Below are 25109 nucleotides of genomic sequence, written 5' to 3' on the forward strand. Positions count from 1 at the left end.
TTTGACACAGATGACCTTAAAGTTGGCCAGTTGGCCTTAAAGGTTTTGCATTAAGCTGGTTTAAATCTTATTTATCTGATCGATTTCAGTTTGTTCACATTCACGATGAATCATCTTTACATACTAAAGTTTGTTTTGGACTTCCACAAAGTTCTGTGCTCGGACCAATTCTGCTCACTTCCCTTAGGTAACATCATTAGAAATCACTCTGTAAATTTCCATTGTTATGCAGATGATACACAATTGTATTTACTGATAAAGCCAGAAGCAACAGATCAATTAATTAAACTTCAGAAATACCTTAAAGACATAAAATCCTGGATGAGCTCCAATTTGCTGATTTTAAATTCAGACAAAACTGAAGTTGTTGTTCTCGGGAACTGCCCATTGGTCCGACAGCCCATTGGTCCTATATCCCATTGTTCCGACCATATTAAACCCATTGTTCCGAGGCACAAAAAACACTTGGTTAGGGTCAGGAAAAGATCATAGTGTGGGTTAAAATGAAAAAGAAAGTGACAAACACATAAGCCGTGAGCCTGCTCCGCCTCAAGCCTTTCCCAGCTGACCCAGAACCGGTCGTGGCGCACCATCAAGATAGAAATACGCCTGCTGGGAGCCGTTAAGCACCGCGGACAGTCGGACTAATGGCATGTCGAACCAATGGGCTGTCGGACCAATGACATGGACTCGTTGTTCTCGGCCCCAAACAACTCACAAACTTTATCTGATGATATAGCTTCTCCTGATGGCATTGCTCTGGCCTCTAGCACTGCTGTAAGAAACCTCAGAGTAACAGTTGATCAACATTTGTCTTTTAACTCCCATTTAAAAAAAAAGTCACGGACTGCGTTTTTCATCTGCGTAACACTGCAAAAATTAGGCCTATCCTGTCCCAAAAAGATACAGAAAAATTGGTCCACGCTTTTGTTACCTCAAGGCTGGATTACTGTAATTCCCTATTATCAGGTAGCTCTAATAAGTCTTTGACCAGTAAACTCTTAAAACTCTAAAACTCTCTAGCTCATCCAGAATGCAGCGGCACATGAACTGACAGGAACTAAGAAATGAGATCACATTTCTCCGGTTTTAGCTTCTCTGCACCAGCTCCCTGTAAAATCCCCAGTTGAACTTTCAAGGCTCTAAATGGTCAAGCTCTGTCATATCTTAGAGAGCTCATAGTGCCCTATTATCCCACCAGAACACTGCGCCCTGAGAATGCAGGGTTACTCGTGGTCCCTAAAGTCTCCAAAAGTAGATCAGGAGCCAGAGCCTTCAGCTATCAAGCACCTCTTCTGTGGAATCAACTTAAGACTTTCATTTTTGATAAAGCTTATAGTTAGGGCTGGCTCAGGCTTGTTTTGACCAGCCCCTAGTTAGGCAGACATAGGCTGAGTCTGCTGGACGACCTCCTATAATACATCAAGCACCTTCTCTCCTTCTCTCCCTCTCCTTTGCTAACATTCATGTCCTGTGACTGCATCTCGCTAACTCAGCCGTATTGCATGTCACTAACTCGGCTTCCTCTCCGGAGCCTTTGTGCTCCACTGTCTGGCAGGTTACCTTGTATCGCAGCTGGATCGTGTGACGTGGTTGTGCTACTTCCATGGTCCTGCCTGATGTCTCTTACTGCTGCTGTTATCATTAGTCATACTTCTACTGTTATTATACACATATGATTATTATTGTCACATACATATACTATCATATATTGATATACACTTACAACATATTGTACCACAATATTACTACTTAAATGAATGTTGCTGTAAGCTACTGTCATTGTCATACTGCATCTCTCTCTGTCTCTCTGTCTCTGCCTCTTTTTTTTCCCCGTTAAAGGGTTTTTTTGGGGTGAGTTTTTCCTTATTGGTTGTGAGGGTCCAAAGGACAGAGGGATGTCGTATGCTGCATCGTTAAACATATCCAGTTAGCCTAATTAAAGTATCAGAAATTAGAATCAAGGTGACAGGTTGTAAATCAAATTCATATAGATATTTTTTTTTTCTACAACTACAAATCATTTGTACACTATTACTGTCATTTCTCCAGCAGTGTTTTACAAGTTTAACGGGTGATTCACAAGTGCACATTTACTGATCATCATTTGGACAGCTCAACATCTTTCTGTTTATGGTCTGAAAAACTTTGACACCACAAATAACTAATCTGAGACAACTGGGATTTGTACCCAGGTTCATTGTAAACTCTGACGCATCAATCTCACTGTTAAGAAGCAGAGAAACAACTTAATTAAAGCCTGAATTCTTTCTTAATCTGCGAAATGTTAGTCTGGAGGTTTAAACTCATGTCCCCTCACAGAGTTGGTGATAAAAACTAAACTTTCATCTCTCTCAGAGGAAACTGATCTGAGATCAGACTTTTTACTTACAGAACAGTTACAATCACAGATAATTGAGCCTCCTACCTGCCTGTCAAACAGCATCAAATCATAAACCTTCTCGAGACAGTTGGGACTGAGTGTATTCCTGCGGGGATCAGCTGTGAAGTCCGCCGGCTGGTGGGTGCTCACTCTGCTGCTGTTAAGCGGAACATTCTGGCACAGACTATTTACTGGAGTTTGCCAGCCTGTCACTCATGTGGCATTTGAAGATAATTACAAGCATAGCTGTTCTCAGCTTTCAGTGTCTGATAGTCCACTGCTAACATTTTTGTCTTGTCTCATCAACATTTTATTATCAAGATCTATTTTTAGCTCACCATCGTCTAATTTTCGTAGTGGAAAAAGGTCGTTGATAAAAAATTGTCATCATAGTTTTCATCAATGAAATTAACACTGGTTTCAACCTGACGCCATATGTCCACATTCACCACCACGACAGGTGCCATCCGGTTACATCTGCCAGCAATACAAAGTGACGCTGCTTGTGGGCATATCATATCATCACAACAGGTGGCTTTTGGCATCAGGTATCTGACGCTGAAATTGCTGACAAAGTGGCGGTATATGACAACTGTGGAATTAGAAAGGGCTTGTACCCATTTTAAATGGTCAAATTTGCAGTAAAGTTAAGGTGTCTGGACAAAATTGTAAGGTCACACAGAATTCACAGGGATTGGCAGAATTTGGTGGAGACATTACAACATCCAGGAGAGACTGTGTAGAGACACTGCCATGAAAACCTTGTTCTGCTAATGAGAGTAAACTTTTAAAACTTGCTATTCAAGTCAGCTTTTTATGTTTTTGCATAGTTGTTCAACTGGTATTCACTGTGGACAAATCGGCCTTAATGTTGCAATACAGCTTTTAGAAGAATCCTGAATACAGCTGAATCCCATCAAATCACTCTGAAAATCAAACAGCTTTTGATCTTGCAGCACTCCCTCTTCCTTATTTCCACCATTACATTCAGTTTGACTGTGACTTATCTCCATACAGCCACACAGAACATGAGTGCTGATACTTCATGTGAGCCAACACAGAGAATGGAGGGAATTCACTTAGACCAATGACTCTAGACTTTACTGAAATATGTGTCTTCGCAGTAACACACTGGTGTGTCTCCGCTGGGTGCAATGTAACAATCAGACTTCACCCATGAATGGCTGAATTATCTGGGTGCATGCCAACAGCCCACAATATGACCGAGAGAAGTGATTGTTATTGCTGCTGCGGCTCCTATACACACGCGATGCGAGTTGACAAACCCCCTCCTCACCATGCTGGCTGTGTTTACAACATTACGACTGTTGGGGCGGGTGTAAATCAAAATAAACCAATCACGTCTTGTCTTTTGACAACTGACAAGTGGCTCAACCCAGGGCCGGACTGGGACCAAAATTCAGGCCAGGAGTCATACATCCACCCAGGCCACCCAATCCACACATTACATGCTCACACACATGCATGTGCACACGGACACACATATGGGCTAAGTAATCACCAAAGCTCATTATTCCAGACTGACAGTCACACAACTCTATTAAACACAACTGTAACAGCGACCCTACTCATAGTCCTCCAGGCCAGTGCTTTTCTCTTCCCTACCCTCACCAAATGTGCCCCTCAATAAACCAGGACTCCGATATGAATGGATATTATGCTGAACTAAACAACATGATTGTATTATTTTGTCAGCAAATCATTTTGATGTCAGCTTATCATAATCAATATGGCAACACCCATATTCAATGAAACAGTAAAACAAGTAAAAATATAAGTCAGCAGCAACTTCAACTTATCTGATCTTATTTCAGTAACATTAGATAGATATTGAAAACTTTTGAACTTAGACAGATAAGAGCCTATCCCAAGAGGGGTCCCCAAACTGTTTCAGCCTGCGCTGCAACCCACCTGTGGAGGTATTTTTGACCCAAGAAGACCTACTAAATATTTTGTGCTGTAAAATAAGCAATGCAGCAATGTTCTCACTACCATGTAAAAACAAAGGTGAACAATGGCCCTTTTTTTTTTATCTCTCTCCCGTTCAGCTCCAGCTTTCCTCTTTTTGCGTTCCATTGTAATGGCGCTGCTGAGCTGCAGAGCTCCCACTGCACAGTCTGCACACACAGGCACACATACACACCCTCTGCTCTCTGCTCCACCTGACTCTCCACAACCAAACTGCTTTCAGTTTACTGGTGCGCTGATTTGGGGGCGGGCGCGGGCGGGAAGCGAAACAAACTAATCTCGTCTTGAATCTACAAAAAAAACCTTTTTGACCAATGGTTGTGACAAATGCTGACAAGCACCTATCATTTCTGACAGCGGGCGGGCTCTCTGCCAGCTGGCATGTCCACCTGCGCTGCAGAGCGCGCCTTAAAAAAACAAAAAAGACAGGCAGGCCAGAGCAGACCAATTGCGGGCCAGGCCACCGGGGAAGTTCCAGGTTAGGATGTGAACTCCAGCATTCGTCAGTGTCACACTGTACACTGATGAATGCAGGAGTTCACATCCTAACAACCATGTCATCAAATTTTCAGATGATACTATCATCTTAAGTCTGTTGGATGCGAATGCCTGCCCCTCTGTGTACTTCAGTGAGATAGCCACCTTCAAAATCTGGTGTGACAATAACTTCCTGGTGTTAAATAAAAAAGACAAAAGAGATGATTTTTGATCCTAAAGAAATTGCAGCTCATGACCTATTTGCCAGGTGTCCTCGTTTAAATACCTGGGCCTGATGATGTCTAATAACCTAAGCTGGAGTGATCATGTGGATTTCCTCTGTAACAGACTAGCTCAGAGGCTACACTTTCTCAGAAGGCTGTGGCTGTTTGGGGTCCGAACCGAGATCATGATAAAATTCTATAACGCTGTGTTAGCAAGTACTATAAGATATGGCATGGCAGCATGGTTCGGCTCCCTCACAGTCTAGTGTAAGGCCAGACTTCAGAGAATGGTGACTACAGCTATGAAGATAGTGGGGAAACATGATCATTTCCAGTCCCTCCAGGCAATATATGAGGGAGCAGTTGTCAAGGGAGCAAATAAGATCCTGAGAGACCCTTCTCATGTTCTCTTTCAGGAGTATGAGCTGTTGCTGTCGTGGAGGCGCTACAGAGCCAGCAGGTGTAGGAGCAACCAGTTCAAATTGTCCTTTATTCCCACTTCCATTTTATTATTAAACAAACAAACAAACAAACAAACAAACAAACAAACACCTCTCGTGGCAGAGCCCCTCCCTCCCCCCACTAGGGTAGTGGGGAAGCCTACTGCTGCGGATCCACTACCCTAGCCCCCCTCCACCCCACTACCTGACCTTGGTCGCGTGTTGGAGTGGAGGGGGTGGAGGGCTCACTGTTGTGGACCCACCTCCATTCTGGTAATTTTATATGGAACATTTAACATGTGAGCAGGGGGGAGGCTTATGGCTGCTGATCCCCTGCCCGTCAAATTCACTGTCAATTCACCATTAATCCCTGTTTACCATTGCTTATTACTGAATTCTCCTCAATTACGCTAATAGGTGGTTGCCTGCTCACCTGCTGGACCTGCAATGCCCCCCTGGTTAGCCATATGTGCGCAGGGCTATTTTATGCCTAAGTGGTCTAGTCATTGTTATTCTTATCTAGTATTGTTTTTATTTGCACTATGGTCCCACAACTGATTTAATATCATTTTAAATGTTTTTACTGGTGTTTTATTTGACCTCTGTATTTATTTGTTTTTATCTGCACTCACTTGCACTTTGAGATAGGCCAGTGCAATACCTGTAGTTCCCTTTGATTGTAACCTTACATACAAGGCAAATGGTTGCACTACCCCTGCACCAGTAGTCTGTAACTGTAACACACTCAGTGCACTATGTTGGCAATTTGTCTGTGTTGATTTTATGTATGTATGTATGTATGTATGTATGTATGTACGTGAATATTGCAGCTGTTTGCACTACACTGCCCAAGATGAATTTCCCTTGCGGGACAATAAAGTTTATCTGATCTTATCCTGATGTTAAATTCAGACAAAACTGAAGTTATTGTTCTTGGCCCCAAACAACTCAGAGACTCTTTATCTGATGACATAGTTTCTCTAGATGGCATTGCTCTGGCCTCTAGCGCTACCGTAAGAAACTTCAGAGTGACATTTGATCAAGATTTGTCTTTTAGTTCTCATTTAAAAAAAACCCTCACAGACTGCATTTTTTCATCTGCGTAATATTGCGAAAATTAGGCCCATCCTGACCCGAAAAGATGCAGAAAAATTGGTCCACGCTTTTGTTACCTCAAGGCTGGATTACTGTAACTCTCTATTATCAGGTAGCTCTAGTAAGTCCTTAAAAACTCTCCAGCTAATTCAGAATGCAGCAGCATGTGTACTAACAGGAACTAAGAAACGCGATCATATTTCTCCTGTTTTAGCTTCTCTGCACTGGCTCCCTGTAAAATCCAGAATTGAATTTAAAATCCTACTGTTAACTTATAAAGCTCTAAATGGTCAGGCTCCGTCATATCTTAGAGAGCTCATAGTGCCTTATTATCCCACCAGAACACTGTGCTCTGAGAACGCAGGGTTACTCGTGGTCCCTAAAGTCTCCAAAAGTAGATCAGGAGCCAGAGCCTTCAGCTATCAGGCTTCTCTCCTGTGGAATCATCTTCCTGTTATGGTCCGGGAGGCAGACACCATCTCCACATTTAAGACTAGACTTAAGACTTTCCTCTTTGATAAAGCTTATAGTTAGGGCTGGCTCAGGCTTGCTTTGTACCAGCCCCTAGTTCGGCTGACTTAGGCCTAGTCTGCCAGAGGACCCCCTATAATACACCGGGCACCTTCTCTCCTTCTCTCTCTCTCTCTCTCTCTCTCTCTCTCTCTCTATCTCTCTCTCTCTCTCGTATTCTATTACTGCATCTTGCTAACTTGGCCATTCTGGATGTCACTAACTCGGCTTCTTCTCCGGAGCCTTTGTGCTCCACTGTCTCTCAGATTAACTCATATCGCAGCGGTGCCTGGATAGCATGACGTGTGTGGTTGTGCTGCTGCCGTGGTCCTGCCAGATGCCTCCTGCTGCTGCTGTGATCATTAGTCATACTTCTACTGTTATTATAGAGATATGATTATTGTCACACATGTATACTGCCAGATATTAATATATACTTTCAAAATATTGTACCACAGTAGTCAGAACTATAACTATAATATTATTACTTTCAATAATGTTGTTGTAAGCTACTGTCATTACCGTCTGTCCTACATCTCTCTCTCTCTCTCTCTCTCTTTCCTCCTCGTCACCAAGAAAGCACAAAAGGGAATCAAAGGAGCAACGTGACTGGCGAATTCAAAAAACAAGGGTCAACATCTAGGTAACCTTTCCCAGGTGGAGAGAGCTGCTGAAGGAGAAAGGTAATGCAATCACAGACCAGTGCCGCTATTAGCTGTTAGCCACTGTTAGCCGCTGTTAGCTGCTAACAGCAGCTAACAGTGGCTAACAGCTAACAGCGGCGCAGTGATGCAAAGAGAGGTATGAGATGTGTGAGGTTGAGCCACTTGTCACTGTTAGCTGTTAGCCACTAGCTGCTGTTAGCTAACAGTGGCACTGGCCTGTGATTGCATTTCCTTTCTCCTTCAGCAGCTCTCTCCACCTGGGAAAGGCTACCCTGACGTTGACCCTCGTTTTTTGAATTTGCCGGTTGCCTTTTTGATTCCCTTTGTGTTGTCTTGGCGACGAGGATTCCGTCTCCCTTGATGCTGCATTATGCTCAAAGAGAGGGACTTTGTTATGCTGCAGTCATGCTGGGGTAGTAGCGAAGCGCCTCTTACTCCTCTCCTTTGGCTTCTTAGTCACGCAGCACTGGCCAGGCTCTCAGTGAAAATGCTGAAGGCGGTGCTGTATGTCCCTTGCTGGTGGATGTATTCTCAAGATGGCGAAACGTTATGGAAACCCCCAGACGACTTACCCGCACAATGTACAAACAAATCTGAAATTCTCCTTTTACGAGAATAAGTCAGATTATTGGTGGAGGTAATAGTACACCAGACACCAGACATGCAGACATCGATTTTTGCCAATAAATAAACTGAAAATGTTACACAATGTCCCTTTAAAAAAAGCTCTTTGCCAAATTGTTATTTTAAACATTACACACACATGCAGATAGCCAGATGTTTTTATATTGTTGTTATTTATTATCTATTATAGGCTATATGTATGTATATATATTGAACTAGTTGAAGTAATTAAGCCCTTGATTAAACAACCCCTTTAAATGAACACAAATACAGCCATACAAATTTACCTTTAATATAACCTTTCACGCAAAACATAAAAAAAAAAAACCCCTTAACTTAAAAGAAATGCTGCTGCTGCTCAAAATTCCCTATCTAATATCTATTTAATACTGCTGTGAATCCTGCTAAGATGGTGCCGGGAATGGCCACCTTGGGACTTCGCTCTCTAATACTTCTCCTGGTTTTGTCTGGCTTTTTTAGCTTCCTGCTCCCCGTCTCTGGACACCTTCACCAGAGAGGAACTCTTACACATTGGTCAGTCCTGCACTGGAAATTTGTTGCCGGTTTTCAACGAACCAAACCGAATTCTACCAGGTGAGCTACTGGGTGCCCTGAAAGATAACGTACTTTTTATGAATATGACTATCATCCCAGTAAAATGAGTCATTATCCCGCACTCGATCATTCATTCTCTGTAATTGCTTATCCTATAAGGGGTCATGAGGGGGCTGGAGCCTATCCCAGCTGACATTGGGCGAGAGGGGGGGATACCCCCTGGACAGGTTGCCAGACTATTACAGGGCTCATAGAGACATACAACCAGCTGATTCTAAGATAATGAAAACACAATTATTCTTAGGTATTATTACTATTATTCTCAGGTGATTTAAAATTAATGAAACTTAAATATATATTATTAAATATTAAATATTATTTTTGCCCATAGACGCCCCTAATCCCAGCCAGCATTTGTATGTGGGGCCCATGTGGGTAGTAAATGGGCTTAAAATGGGCCCTAAATGGGACTGTCCATGTGTTCCATATTGGCCTCAAGCCAACTGCCCACATGAGTGGGTTTACCTAAGTAGGCTCCAGAGGAGATGCCCATTTTGGGCCTATACCCACTTGGTGCTCAGGCTAGCATCACCCATGTGGGGCTCACTTAAGTAAATCCACCCATGTGGGCAATTGGCATGGGAACCCATATGGAACCTGTGGATAACCCCATATAGGGCACATTTTTCAGCCTATTTACTACCCACATGGGCCCTACTTACAATTATTGGCTGGGAATCCTTTATAAACAATATTTTGATAGCCATTTAAAATCTAGATTTGCTTTTTTCAGTGCACTTACACCGTTTTGGCCTCAAATAGTTCAGTGGTTTATCCTTTTATTTTTGGATTATTTGATTTTGGCAGTATAAAGAGCTCATCAAGACCTTTCATTTGATATATATCTAACTCAATTACGGTTTGATCCCCAGCTCCTCCAGTCTACATGTCAAAGTATCCTTGGGCAAGATACCGAACCCTTAAATTCCTCCCGATTGCTGTTCCATCAGTGTGTAAGTGCGAGTGAATGGTTACTGAGTAGCAGGTGGCACCTTGTAAGGTAGCCTCAACCACGTGTGCGTGAATGGCTTAAGTTCAGTTAGACAGCAGGCTTTGTGTTGTAGCTGATAGTACTTACTTATTGCTTTCAGTTAGCTGTTTCTACTCAACTAATTAGGAATCTCAGGCAGGCTCTCACGTCAGTCTAGTGCATCTGGTCCAAGCAGATGGTGGAGGTCAGAGAGCCATCAGGGGAGCACAGAGAGGAGAAAAAAGAGTGATCAACAATGTAAGCCAGGGTTGTAGTGTTGAATTTAGTTGTCACAGGTTTCAAAACAGGGTCCATGAAAGAAGTTTCACTTGTAACTGTGAACAATGCAGGATTATGGGAAACTGAGTCCATGCAATGGTTTACATTTCACAGTAAAGTTATGTCACACAATAGAATAATTTTTGTGTGGAGTTCCAGTGGGCACCCTCCCTTTAAACTGCTGCTTGTATTCTAAACATTTATTTTTTTAAGACTGCTTTGTGTTTTCTACAGTTATCAATCAATGTATGGCAGTGTGGATATTGTTAGCTTTGTGATGTTACGTTTGATTGACTGATTAAAAAAAGGGTTCCCAAATACATGAGGTATCACATTTGGATCCCACAGGACCAGCAGCTGGACACACAGTTGCTAAATCAGTAGTACCGATCAAAAACCCTAACCCCCTACAAACAAATTATCCTCATTTTGTGTGATAAAGGTGTACTGAGTGTGCCTTTAAAACACAATAAGACCTCTGAAACACAACATTTGACTGAGCCCTTTAACTTCCTTTTGATAATGTAGTTTCAAAGCCACCTGGGTAACTGAGTAGTGTGACTATCTGTGTCTTTGCATAGCTACGTGCCACAGTGCAAACACATTCTGCTGGTCTGTGTAATATCCATAAAGTGTTACGACAATCACCTCAGCGCTTTACCTCCTCCCTGTCGCTCTGCGGCCCTGAAACAGTGGCCATTAACATTTGAAGCAGGAGCAGAAAAAAGCTTCTAATTGGTGCTCCAGTGATACCACAGGTCTGATATTCCGTGGAAAGCAGGGCTTCGGAGGGCCATTAATTAACCTTAGTGCTACGATTACTACTTACATTAGAGGGGAATACATTAGAGGTGGCAGCGGGCCCCTTTTTTCTGCCCTGCACTTCAGAGGGGCCCCGGCGGAACGCTCCATGCCCCCGCAAGCCACGATATGTGAACGGGGAAGCAACTAATTAGATGTCAAAAATTCATAAGGCCTCTCTTTAATATTGCATATCTATCCCTGGCCTGTCACTTCAAAACAAGGGGGATTGCATAAACAGGGCGACCGCAACACAAACCCAGCCCCCATCCCCGTCATGGGAGCTGGGGGAGGGGGGGTGGTATTGCTGATGAGGGACAAGGAGGGGGGGGTTACAGCATGCTTGAAGGTGAAGAGGAGGAGAGCGAAGACAGAGGAAAGAAGAGGAGGAAGAAGAAGAAGACATAAAGAGAAAGAAGAAAGGAAGTAAAAAAGCGACAATCAAAGAAAGTTCCTTGACAAATCCCACGGTGGATGGCTCTGCCACATTATCAAGTCTCCTCTCTATACAAACTATACAGCACGCTGAACATCAGGGATGAAGGCTGAACCCACCAAACTTTGTCCAGCTTTCATTCACCTGAGGTTCAACTGTATCATGTAAATATATCATGGACGTCACAGTCAGTAAGCCTATATGTATATATATATATATAATATATATGCCTGCCTACTTTTGTTCCTACAGAATGTGCCTTTTTTGGGGCAATGGGGGGCGTGAGGAAGTAACAAAGAGTGTAGCTCAGCATGTGACGTACTCCGAGGGAAGCCACAGCTGGTCAGTCCTTCAGCGATTCTCTTATAAGTCGGCCTGTCCTTCACCATTCCTGTTACTTGTGGGGTTAATGGCCTCTTTGTTTACAAGGACAAGGAGGGCATGCAATTCCTTGTCTCCCCAGTTGCTTTACAGTGTCTTTCAGATTTGTGTTTACCTCTTGCTACTAGCTACTCATTTCCTGTTTATCAACCGCCAGTGGGTCGCACGTGCGGCGTCATCAACAGCTCCTCCCACAAGTCTTCAACAGCCCCTCCCGTGGTGGAAGGGCGCCTTGTTCTTTTTAAACCAAAAAGGTTTTGCCAATATGTCTACCCTACAAGGTGGGAAATTGGGCACCTCGGATCAACTAGTCAATGTGTGGCGGCACGGTGGAGCAGTGGTTAGCATTGTCACCTCACAGTGTGTGTGTGTGTGTGTGTCTAAATGCTTGTAGTTTGCCGGCAAAATGACCCAACGTTCGCCGAAAATCTGGCAGTGTAAAAAGGGCCATGGAGACAGACAACAGTCCATGCTCACATTCACACCTATGGCCAATTTAGACTTACCAATTAGCATGCATGTCTTTGGACTGTGGGAGGAAGCCCAGAGAAAACCCACGCTGACACAGGGAGAACATGCAAACTCCACAGAGAAGGGCTCTCACACCCTGGGATTCAAACCAGGAACTCTCTTGCTGTGAGGTGACAATGCTAACCACTGCTCCACTGTGCCGCCCCAATAAAAACTTTTGGAAGATTTAAAAAAAAGTCTCCACTCATTGGCCCTCATTTATCAAACGAGCGCAGAAACAGGTGCAGATCCAGGTGAAGAAATCATCTTACGGCAGGTTGCACATGTGATTCATGAAACGTTTGTATCGCGCCAATAACAGCGTATGAATGATACGGATGTTGATAAATGTGGTGGCTGAAAACAATCGTAATTTGAATACCACGCCCCCATATATTCACGGTTTAGAGGCCTTGCCCTTAGAGTTGACAACATGGAGATGCAGAAATCGAGCAAGTAGAGAAACTTCTCAGACGCTGATATCGAGACCATAACGTCGGAAGTCCAGAGAGTTCAAGTTCAAGTTCAAGTTTATTTGTTCAGGGACAGTGCACATTGATGAACATTGCTGTAAATGTGCCAGTTTATAGCTGATTAGCTAATTTTCAACTGCAGTCCCTGGGCAGAATGTTAATTGCCAAGTGTAAAAACATGGAAGTACACATAACACAATAATACAATTACAAAATACACATTTCGAATTTACATTGCCAAGCACACATGTCAATACAGTCCGACTTAACGAGATCTACTTAATGGACACACTTCTGGTTATTCTTTAACCAGTCTTTGAGTTTTCCTTTAAAAGCATAAAATGTAGGACATTCCCTTATTGTGGAGGGAAGACTGTTCCAAATGTCCCCGCCTAGGACAGACAACACATTTCTGCCAAATGTGGTGCGTCTGTGAGGGATCACAACGTCTCTCTGTCGCAGGCCCTGGTGTTCATGCCCCTGACAGTCCTGTTTTTTATAAATTCTTTCAGAGGTGGAGGAGCAAGACCGTGAAGAGTTTTGTACATAGCGCAGGCAAATTTAAAAACCTTGAAGCTATCAAAACTTAGAAAACTATACTTTTTGAGGATAATACAGATGTGATACGAGTAAGGTTTTTTGTCCAGTGTCTTTAAAGCTTTTTTATAAAGGGATTCTATTGGTTTGAGTGCTGTTGAACATGCCAATGCCCAGCTAGTGAAACAGTAGTCAATGTGTGAGAAGATCATGCAGTGTAAAAACATCAGAGCTGCAGTATTAGTTAATGAGTTTCTTATTTGTCTGAAGTTTGCCAGGTTGTGTTTAACCGAATTAGACACCTTTTTAATGTGTTTCCTGAATGAGAGTGTCGAGTCCAGGATGACTCCAAGATATCTAAACTCGTTTACCAACGAGAGCTCCTCTCCTCCCAGAAACACACCAGATCGAGTAATTTTTGGTTGCTGTTTTGCAAAATACATAGACACTTTTTTTGACGTTTAAGGAAAGACATGATTTAGTGAGCCAGTCTTGGACTTTACCCATTGCTATTGTGAGACTCTGAGCCGCCTCTGTTGTGCTTTTTGCTGCGGTAAAAATAACCGCGTCATCTGCGTAGAGCTGGGCATGGACACCTTCACAGACATCAAAAAAATCATTAATATACATGGAGAACAATAAAGGACCAAGTACTGACCCTTGAGGGACCCCTACTGGGCAATCCAGGCAAGGGGACCTGACACCATCGACCAACACACACTGCTTTCTATCTGCAAGATAGGATCCAAACCAATCAAGGGCCTGTGCAGAGAAATTGAATTTAGATAGCTTGGTTAGCAGTAACTGGTGGTCAACAGTGTCAAATGCCCTTTTGAGGTCCAAAAAAACAGCTCCCACACAGCCATTCCTATCTAGAAGGCACTTAGTTCTTTCCATAAACATAGTCATAGCCGATTCTGTGGAATGATGAGCCCGGAATCCAAACTGCATCGGGTGTAATGTTGTAGGACCCTTATTGAGATGTTCTATTAGCTTTGTAGCTACCCATTTTTCTATTATTTTAGATAAGACCGGAAGAATACTGATTGGTCTGTAGTTGTTTAATTCAGATTTACTCCCTGATTTAAAGATTGGAGTTACCACGCTCACCTTCCAATTGGTTGGGACAGCAGAGTGCCTAATAGATATATTTAACAACTGTGTGATGGGACAAACCAGAGACTCCTTGTGATCAGAGAAACAAATTAGTTCTGTTTGGAAGCCTAAAAAGTGGCTTCAAAGGAAGTCAGAAGGCAGCAGTGTGGAAAGAAATCACTGCTGCAGTCAACAGCGTTGGCGTTGACAAGAGAACTCCAGCTGAGGTTTGAATATTTCATTTATACATCCGTGATATTGCACAAGTCATAAAATATATAAAAGCTTATCGCAATTTTACCTTTACAATTAGGTCAAGAAAAAGTGGTCAGATCTGAAAATCGCCACTAAAAGATGAGTTGCTGCTCTTAAGCGCAGCAGCACCCAGACTGGAGGAGGCCAGCCGGACCCCAGCCTGGCCCTGACCCAGACTGAGGAGCAAGTAGCAGCGTTGATGGGGTCTCCCTCGATTTCAGGCATATGTGGCGGAGGAGACACCGATGCGCCACCTGTGTCTTGGCCAGATAATGGTAAATATTAAAATGTGCCCCATTCATAAGAAATACACGTCTGCAGAGTTTATTTGACCGTTTTCAATTTATTAGGATAGCTCCTTGAGATGTAGAATTTTACAAAATAACACATTTTATTAAATTTTTCACAGAGGAAGAGCCAGGTACCAGTGCTGGGACCTCAGCAGCACAAAGCGGCCTGGAGCCAGCTGCACAAAGCCAGACCACCAGCTGTGAGAGAGCGCCTGTGTCCTCCGTCCCCCCGCGCTGGTCCACCACCACGAACCTGGATCCTGACTACAGAAGTCCTGGAAAAACAGGCAGAAATCTGTTGGTCAATGGCAGAAATAAATCAATCTCTGGTAGCAATAAATGAGACATGAAAAGAGATGAATGAAAACCTCAAAAGAGTATCAAATAAATAAAATAAATCACTCAATGTTGTGCAGTGTTTTTCTCGTACTGAATAGTTTACCTGCTGGACCTAAGTATTTCATACTTTACATTTTAGAAGTGCTGAATAATGTCCTGTCTCCTCCTTATAGCTCTCAGGTGGGGCTGTGCCGGACAGGGCTCTCTGGGCATAGACTCGTCTGGTTGCGCTGGGGCCTCAAATGGCACGTGGTGATTCTGTGCAATATTGAGAAGAATCCCAAATGCCAAAATGATGTCACACACCTTTTCAGGTGTGTACAGCAGGGTCCCCCCTGCTGCTCCCAGACACAGCCATCTGCCCTTAAGCAGCCCGATGCAGCGTTCCACTGTGGCCCGTGTGCGTATGTGCTCACTGCTGTACCTGCGCTCCTGGTGAGTTGCAGGGTTGGCCAGTGGAGTGAGGGGATAGCCTTTGTCGCCTAGTAAACGAATCATACAAAAATGTTAGTCACTTGAATACTTGTAAAATATTACTTTACACTAGAACCGCCACGACGGTCTGACAGACCATTTGGGTTTTTATAATCCAAATAACTCTGTTTAGATAAAACCTACAAGCTTCTCTTCCTATGACTTTTCCTAAAAATGTGTCTTGTATGTTTTCTGAAGCCTTTAAGTTACAAAAATGAAATACACTTGACTTCTAAGCATTTATACCTGCAGCCGCGGTCACACAGACCGCTGCTGAAAATTAGACATTTTGATACATACAGGTAGGCTATACATATTGCAAAACTCTGTAAAAGTACACCAAAGCATACAGTTTTGTTTCCAAATATTTATTTGAAAACAAAACCATTCATACGGTCAATACAAAACCATTTTGTTAATAATAAAAAACGAATGTAATCTCAACAGTGACTGCGCCAGCCGACGGGACTGTGGCTAAACCGCTTCTGGTGTTCATTCATTCATTCAATTGCGTATTCAATGTGTGTGTGTGTGTGTGTGTGTGTTAGTATGTCAGAGAGGAGGAGTATCAATAAAAAAAAAAGTTTCCACTAATTATTTCAGTGTTTATTTCTTTTATTCTTAGATTTTTTTATTAAAATGCGTAATATAGCCAACAATATTATAGATCAAAAGTTATTCTAATTTATTACCGTAGAATGTATTTAGCAACTTTCAACTGGAGACACGGCGCAGCAGAAGCAGCAGCAGCAAAAAAAAAAGGTATTATAAAAAGCCGACAAATAGCGTTAATTGACATGAGATATTGGAGAGGTTGTCAGTCCTATTCTATAGTCTGTAATATTTTTTTTTATTTTATCATAACTTCTCAGAAATTACTCAAAAATGCATTTTTTGTGTGCTTCTGAGCACACGGGCAGACAATGAATTTACATATGATGTTCTGGCAGACTGTTGCGGCACTTGGAGGGGTGCTGTAATCCTGGCAGTCCTGGTGTTAATGCAGTTACTCACCGAGGAGTTAACTCCAGCCCTGCAGTGCGCCCTCCTGTAGCCGTGTCTCCACGCTGCTACTTTGAAATATGTAGGAGTCGTGCGTCCCCCCCAGGCCACCGAGCTACTATGTTCAAATGCAAATCGGTTTGGCTACCCATTGCTTTAAATGGGTACCTATGTTGTAAGATTAATTTCCCTTACATTTTGAGACAGCCTACTTGTCAGACCAGACTACGGGTGACATAATTACAAGCAATTTAATTAATTTAAAGCCTAACCGATTATTATTATTAACAACAACACTGCATTAGTATGATCTAATAACAATTTTCTGACACAGCCACACACTGCACTGCAAGTCCACACGGATTTAAAACTTGCATACATGAGCTGAGACCTGGCATGAGATGTGATCGTACCCTACGCTCACGTCCAAGTTGATGAATGCCAAAGTTGGCGTGGAAATGAGCGTACACCCACTATTCTTGCGTATGTTTGGTTGATAAATGAGGGTCATTGTCTACTTCCCCGAAGTTCTTGAGATACTGCGTTCACAAGAACAGGACGGACATACAGACAGAAGGACGGATGGACAACCCAAAAGCATAAAGTCTCCAGCCACAGCTATTGCTGGCGCAGAGGCATAAAAATTAAGTGTCAATCTTAACCCCTCTGTGGATTGTCCTGAGTAATTGGGACACACATTTTGCCACTCATTTTATTAAAAATCATTTGTATGAGTTGCAACAAAGTCTAGTATTTTTTATGCCTGAGAAGTATGTGTTTGTATTAGTGCTGCACGATTTGATAAAAATGTGCGATTGCAATTTGAGTGGACAATATCGCAATTTGCGATTGCGATTACAATATAATACATAAATGGTATCATGAGTCGTGGCAAACTTTCTGGGGAAAACCTGGTCTGATTAGGAGAGACAGCATTCATCCCACTTTGGATGGAGCTGCTCTCATATCTAGGGACCTGGCCAAGTTTATTAGTAATTCAAATCCCTGACAACCCAGAGTTGAGATCAGGACTCAGAGTCGAAATCTTACACGCTTCTCTGAGCTTCTAGTGCAGTTACCTACCCATGGATTTACAAATAGTGTCTGTCCCCCTACCACCTAAATTATCTAAATCTAAAATTAAACAAAGAGGAGTTGTGCATAACAACCTCATAAAAATTAACACCTCTTCTGTGACAGAGAGACAAAACAGGAGAATTAAATGAGGAATGTTAAATATCAGGTCTTTATCGTCTAAAGCAGTGTTAGTAAACAAATTAATATTAGATAATCATATTGATTTACTCACCCTCACTGAAACCTGGCTGTGTCAAGATGAATATGTCAGTCTAAATGAATCCACTCCTCCCAGTCATAATAATATCCACATTCCTCAAGGTAGCGGCCAAGGAGGGGGAGTTGCAGCTATTTTTAACTCTAGTCTGTTAATCAGCCCTAAACCTAAACTAGATTATAATTAATTTGAAAGCCTTGTTCTTAGTCTTTTGGAAAACCTCGTTGCAACTTTTATTTGTTATAGTGTACCGTGCTCCTGGCCCGTATTCTGTATTTGTATCTGTATCTCATTATTAGACTCCATTGGCTTCAGTACATAAACCCACTCAATGTTTTAACAATACCCTCGATCTAGTTCTGACGTATGGAATTGAAATTGATAACCTAACAGTCTTTCCACAGAATCCCTCACTATCGGATCATTATTTGATTACTTTTGATTTTTTTTTACTCGATTACACACCACTCAGCAACAGTTACTATACTAGATGTTTATCAGATAGTGCTGTCGCAAAATTTAAGGAAATGATTCGTCCTTAAATTCAATACCATGTCCTTCAGTAACAGAGGTTTCCCGTACTGACTTTAAACTCTTCCGAATTGATCATCTTGTCAATAGCGCCGTAGGCTCACTGCAAATAACACTCGACTCTGTAGCACCTGAAGTGACAAAAATCGGGGCCTGGAATTGGGCCTGACGGCTCCCGACCCTGTCCTCCTTGCTTCTTTAAAAAATGTCTTCTGTTGTCAATTAAATATCTTAGGTTCAGCTGGCAGGTACTTAGAAAAACACTGGAGATAGGCAGAATCTGGTGCAATCGAGTTTATTGTGTTCACAGGCAACAACACAGACAAACTCATGAGCCAGCCTCCGGAGGATGACTGAAAACCTGCTTTCAGTGCTCTGGCTTATATGCTGGTGGAGGTCGAAGAGATCTCCACCCATTTCTGTAGTCCTTCCCATCTCGGTCCGTTTTTACTGGTAGCAGACTCTGCCTTTGTTTCTGGCTCAAACTGGAATCTGCCACCAGTATTTCCGGACCCACTCCCACTCTATTTTTTAAAAAAACATGTGATCTCTGGGGACTCACATGCTACAGTCCCTCGTGCTCCCATGTACAAAACCCAAAACCAGTGAAGTTGGCACGTTGTGTAAACCGTAAATAAAAACAGAATACAATGATTTGCAAATCCTTTTCAACCTATATTCAATTGAATACACTGCAAAGACAAGTTACTTAATGTTCGAACAGGTAAACTTTGTAATTTTTTGCAAATATTAGCTCATTTGGAATTTGAGGCCTGCAACACGTTTCAAAAAAGCTGGCACAAGTGGCAAAAAAGACTGAGAAAGTTGAGGAATGCTCATCAAACACTTATTTGGAACATCCCACTGGTGAACGGGCTAATTGGGAACAGGTGGGTGCCATGATTGGGTATAAAAGCAGCTTCCCTGAAATGCTCAGTCATTCACAAACAAGGATGGGGCGAGGGTCACCACTTAGTGTACAAATGCGTGAGCTGATTGTCGAACAGTTTAAGAACAACATTCCTCAACGAGCTATTGCAAGAAATTTAGGATTTCATCATCTACGGTCCGTAATATCGTCAAAGGTTCAGAGAATCTGGAGAAATTACTGCACGTAGCGACAAGGCCGAAAACCAACATTGAATGCCCGTGACCTTCGATCCTCAGGCGGTACTGCATCAAAACCGACATCAGTATGTAAAGGACATCACCACATGGGCTCAGGAACACTTCAGAAAACCACTGTCAGTAACTACAGTTCGTCGCTACATCTGCAAGTGCAAGTTAAAACTCTACAATGCAAAGCGCCATTTATCAACAGCACCCAGAAACGCCGCCAGCTTCGCTGGGCCCGAGCTCATCTAAGATGGACTGATGCAAAGTGGAAAAGTGTTCTGTGGTCTGACGAGTCCACATTTCAAATTGTTTTTGGAAACTGTGGACGTCGTGTCCTCCAGACCAAAGAGGCAAAGAACCATCCGGACTGTTATAGGCGCAAAGTTCAAAAGCCAGCATCTGTGATGGTATGGGGGTGTATTAGTGCCCAAGGCATGGGCAACTTACACATATGTGAAGGCACCATTAATGCTGAAAGGTACATACAGGTTTTGGAGCAACATATGTTGCCATCCAAGAAACGTCTTTTTCATGGACGCCCCTGCTTATTTCAGCAAGACAATGCCAAGCCACATTCTGCACGTGTTACAACAGCATGGCTCCATAGTAAAAGAGTGCAGGTACTAGACTGGCCTGCCTGTAGTCCAGACCTGTCTCCCATTGAAAATGTGTGGCGCATTATGAAGCGTAAAATACGACAACGGAGACCCCGGACTGTTGAACAACTTAAGCTGTACATCAAGCAAGAATGGGAAAGAGTTCCACCTGAAAAGCTTCAAAAATTGGTCTCCTCAGTTCCCAAACGTTTACTGAGTGTCGTTAAAAGGAAAGGCGATGTAACACAGTGGTAAAAAGGCCCCTGTGCCAACTTTTTTGCAATGTGTTGCTGCCTTTAAATTCTAAGTTAATGATTATTTGCAAAAAAAAAAAAAAGTTTCTCAGTTTGAACATTAAACATCTTGTCTTTGCAGTGTATTCAATTGAATATAAGTTGAAAAGGATTTGCAAATCATTGTATTCTGTTTTTATTTACGATTTACATAACATGCCAACTTCACTGGTTTTGGGTTTTGTAATATGAACAATTACGTACACATTAAGCCATACAGTCATTTGAGTGTGTGTGTGTGTCCTTTCCCGTGTAATATAAACTCTTAAGTGCTTTAGGCAGTACAATCAAGTGAGTGTGCTATCTTCATCACACAGCACGTGGTAACTTGTATGAGTGTGTTGTGCCGTACAAGGATTTCTAACAAAGGCCTACACTTTATCCATAAACTTTTGGGCCTACATGTAACAATCAAAGCCTGAGACCACATGTTGGCGCCCAAAAGAACAAAGGAATCAGTCAACCCCCTTTCTCTGTGTGAATCAGCTGATTCAAACCCCAACACAGCACCCCAGCTGACCAGCAGAGGTCCCTTGAAATACATAGCTCCCACTGGGTGAAATCCGCCATGGCCAACCCTGCACCGATGATGTCACGCCAGGGTATATCATCACAAAGTGTACCTGAGGGAAACGCTTCTGGCTGTGATCCTCATAGCTAATAGAAGTACCCGCAACTGTTCCTAAAGCTTAGCAACTCGTCCCACGTGGCGAACGCTTTAGAAAGAGTTATTACTGTGCACAGTTAGACGCGTTTAGGCCTACGGATTTCCCTCGCTGGTCGAGCTGATCTCCTCTCCTCTCCCTCACTCTGTGCGCCGAGGAACACAGAATAGCCCAGTACGAGACCACGGATTGACCCTCTCACCCGGATGCCCGCGGATGCGAAGTCTGGTAGATAACAAGGACTGCCTGCTTCAAGAAGAAGGACAAGGACCCCCTTCTTTCCCCGAGTGATTCCCCGCTACGAGCCTGAATTAACTCGCCTCGCCAGAGACTTGCCCCCTCGCCGAGGACCCGTTAGCCGCTGTGAGCCGCTAACCACTTCACCTCTGCCGTAACAAAGGACGCGCGAGGAACGACCGACACATCACTCCACCTTCTGCAACAGTAAGAGGCTTTAGCTCTGGGCAGATAGTAGTTAGTGTGTGTTTTCTTTTTAAGTTTTGTAAGGGCTTGTTGATACGGACCGCCGTGTCCGATTTTGGCTGCATTGATGTTGTAAAAATATTGCCTGTGTTGCTGCTGTCTGTTATTCTCCTGCCCGTTTGTGTCTGCTTGTAATACGCGGTGATCCGACCTCGTCGGACCGCTATTGTGTCGCCCCGCACACGGGATTGATCAGTACTTCGGCTGTGTTGGTCCAATGTCCAGATTCATGCCGCTCACCAGCTGAGCCGAGTGCGTCTCTGCGTAACCCAGACGGGTTACTGCATCTCAATACCGCCTGCGTGACCACACTTCTGAGTGCTTCCCTTTCTCTCTTCCTCTCTTCCACTAACCTACACTTGGAGCCGAGCAATTCGAACTTCCCTCTCTACCGGCTCCCCTCCTAAAGTCGCGTGCTTTCTTGGCGAGCCGCCATTGCGTGATGTAGCTTGCAGCGTCACAGCCGCCATCTTGCTACGCTCACACGCCTCTCTCTCTCACACACCCACTCGCTCAGACATTCATACACATACACACACACACACATTCTCGCGCACTCACCCATTTTCTCCCACACACACACACACACACACACACACACACACACACACGCACACACACACACCCTTCTTGATGCTTGCTGGTTGATTCGGTAATGTTTTATAGTTGATAGGGTTTATAGAGCAATGTTGATGTTGGTTGTAAATTAATGTCATCAGTGTGAATAAACCCTGTTATACTGCAAAGAGAAGTTGCTTTGGTTTCTCATTGTATACTGTGATGAAGCTGGTTGACAAAGTCAGTGTCTGAGCTCCACTCCTTCCTGTTCATCTTATAGTTGCTGATATCTCCCTAGAATTAGCTTCCTAAGTGAACACTCTTGAGACTGAATTTACGTCTGATCATTGGTCCAGGTTTTCCCGGTGGTGCCCCGCTGTAAGCTAATTTGATTATTATGCTTATGTAATAATTAATTAGTTATTAATTAATTAATCAAATATTTTGATAATCCATAATTAATATTAATAATTATGAATTATTGCCAATGATCATATTTAGCTCCTCCTCTTCCCAACAAGTGTCACCGTAAGTTCACAACATCATGTGAGTGTAGGTTACTGCATTATATCACTACACAGTGTATGGTGAATTATAGGAAGTTCCCTGTAAGTTCATAATATCATGTGAGTGCATGTCATGTGAGTGCATGTGCTTTTCATTACACAGAGCGTGATGGGTGAAATATGTCAATAAGAGTTCACAACTGAGGTGTCACCAAGAGTTCATACCGTTATATTACATATTACATAAATGCAGTATTAGTTTTTTGTAACAGACTACACACAAACATGGTTATATAGCTATTTGTATCTTATCCAACCTATATAGTCTAACACTAGATGAGGGTTTTTGACTTTTATACTACACACCTCTTAAAAAGAAGTTAACAAAGCAAAGAAATTTCGCTCCTTGGTATAACTCTCAAACCCGTAAGTTAAAACAAATAGCGCGAAAATTTGAAAGGAACTGGTGATTAACCAAACTGGAAGAATCTCGTTTAACCTGGGCAGACAGTCTCAAAACGTGTAAGAGGGGCCTCCGCAATGCCAGAACAAAGTATTACTCAGCTTTAATAGAAGAAAATAAGAACAACCCCAGGTTTCTTTTCAGCACTGTAGCCAGGCTGACTGAGAGTCAAAACTCTATTGAGCCTTGTATTCTTTTAGCCCTTAGCAGTCATGATTTTATGAGCTTTTTTAGTGACAAAATTCTAACTATTAGAGGCAAAATTCATGACCTCCTGTCCTCAGATAGTATCTATCTAACCTCAAACACAGCTGTAAGACCTAATATATATTTAGATTGCTTCTCCCCGATTTCTCCTCAACAAATTACCGCAGTGATTTCTTCATCTAAATCATCAACGTGTCTCTTAGACCCCATCCCAACTAGGCTACTTAAGGAGGTCTTTCCTTTAGTTAACACTCACTTATTAGACATGATCAATATATCTTTATTATCAGGCTATGTATTAACAGGCTATGTACCACAGTCTTTTAAGGTAGCTGTAATTAAACCTCTCCTAAAAAAGCCCACCCTGGATCCAGAGGTTCTCTATCGTCTCGAGACTATCTCTCCACTCCGTTACATATTCCATATGTACGGGATATGACCCCCGCTGCTTGTCAGGGTACTTGGATAATTCTTTAAGACACACCGGCTTGCCCGGCCACGCCCTATTGCGTAGCTATAAAGCGCCAGCGCAGGCGTGCGATCACTGATTGTTTGATCTCCACGTGTGCGTCAGGGTGCAGTGTCTCTCAATCCACGTAAGAGAAGGAGCTAGGGTGCAGTTGTTGAATCCGCTTACCTGTTGTAAGTCGGGGCGTCTGTCTTTGGCAGCCTCCCTGGATTACTGTATCTTGGTGCTCTTCCTGTCTGTTTTCTGTAGCGAAGTCATCCTGTCTGGTTGAGCCGGAGGTCCTCCGGCTCCCGGCGGTGGTGGCTGTGTTCCTCCTAGCGTATTGCTCGCGGCTCGTGAGCTAACGCGCTTGGTGGATACACGCCTGGTGCTGACTGTGTTGGTACGGTGCTCTCTCCCCAACGTATTGTTCACGGCTCGTGAGCTGACGCGTTCGGTGGTTAGGTACTGACTGGGTCAGCTGCAGTGTTGGTCGTCTGAGGGGCGGGCCAGAGCTGAAGCTCCGGCTCCCGGCTCTGGCGGTGTCCTCTGCCGGCGTATTGCTTGCGGCTCGCGGGCTAACGCGCTTGGCGGCAAACGCCGGTCTTCCCTCTCCAACAGTCTCCCCCTCCAATAGTTCAAGCACTCCCTTGTCCACCCCACCATAGCGTACGGCTCCCACGGCGGCCGGCACGCACAGTTCATTACAAGAAACAAACACACACACAAAAAAAGGAAAAAATAAGTAGTTAGCTTCGGTGCTACGGCTAACAGGAAGTGATTGAGTACTTCCGGGTCAGTATGGCAGCTCAGGAGGGACATTGTTGTGTGGGCTGTGGGGTGGCGATGCCCCTAGAGGATGGGCATGATAGCTGCGTTTTATGTTTAGGGCATGAACATGCTTTAGTTTCAAGAGAGAACCCTCAGTCGTGCATGGATTGTTTTATTCTGCCTGCACGTACCAGAGAGGCCCGTTGCCGATTTTTTGCTCCAAAGCGTATGGGTGCTCAGGTTTATGAGGGACCACAGCTTAAAACTAGGAGAGTGGTTGTGGCTTCGGAGGGGAGGGGGGAGTGTTCTGGTGC

The 25109-nt window shown here is 43.4% G+C and overlaps 1 protein-coding gene across 1 annotated transcript in view; it reads left to right on the forward strand.

Moving 5' to 3' along the window:
* The window catches only part of LOC125900970 (uncharacterized), a 674134-nt gene that overhangs the window by 253046 nt on the left and 395979 nt on the right, over positions 1 to 25109 (forward strand). The gene's annotated exons all lie outside the window — the stretch shown is intronic.

Source organism: Epinephelus fuscoguttatus, linkage group LG14 (genome assembly GCF_011397635.1).
Source record: "Epinephelus fuscoguttatus linkage group LG14, E.fuscoguttatus.final_Chr_v1".
Classification (NCBI taxonomy): Eukaryota; Metazoa; Chordata; class Actinopteri; order Perciformes; family Serranidae; genus Epinephelus; species Epinephelus fuscoguttatus.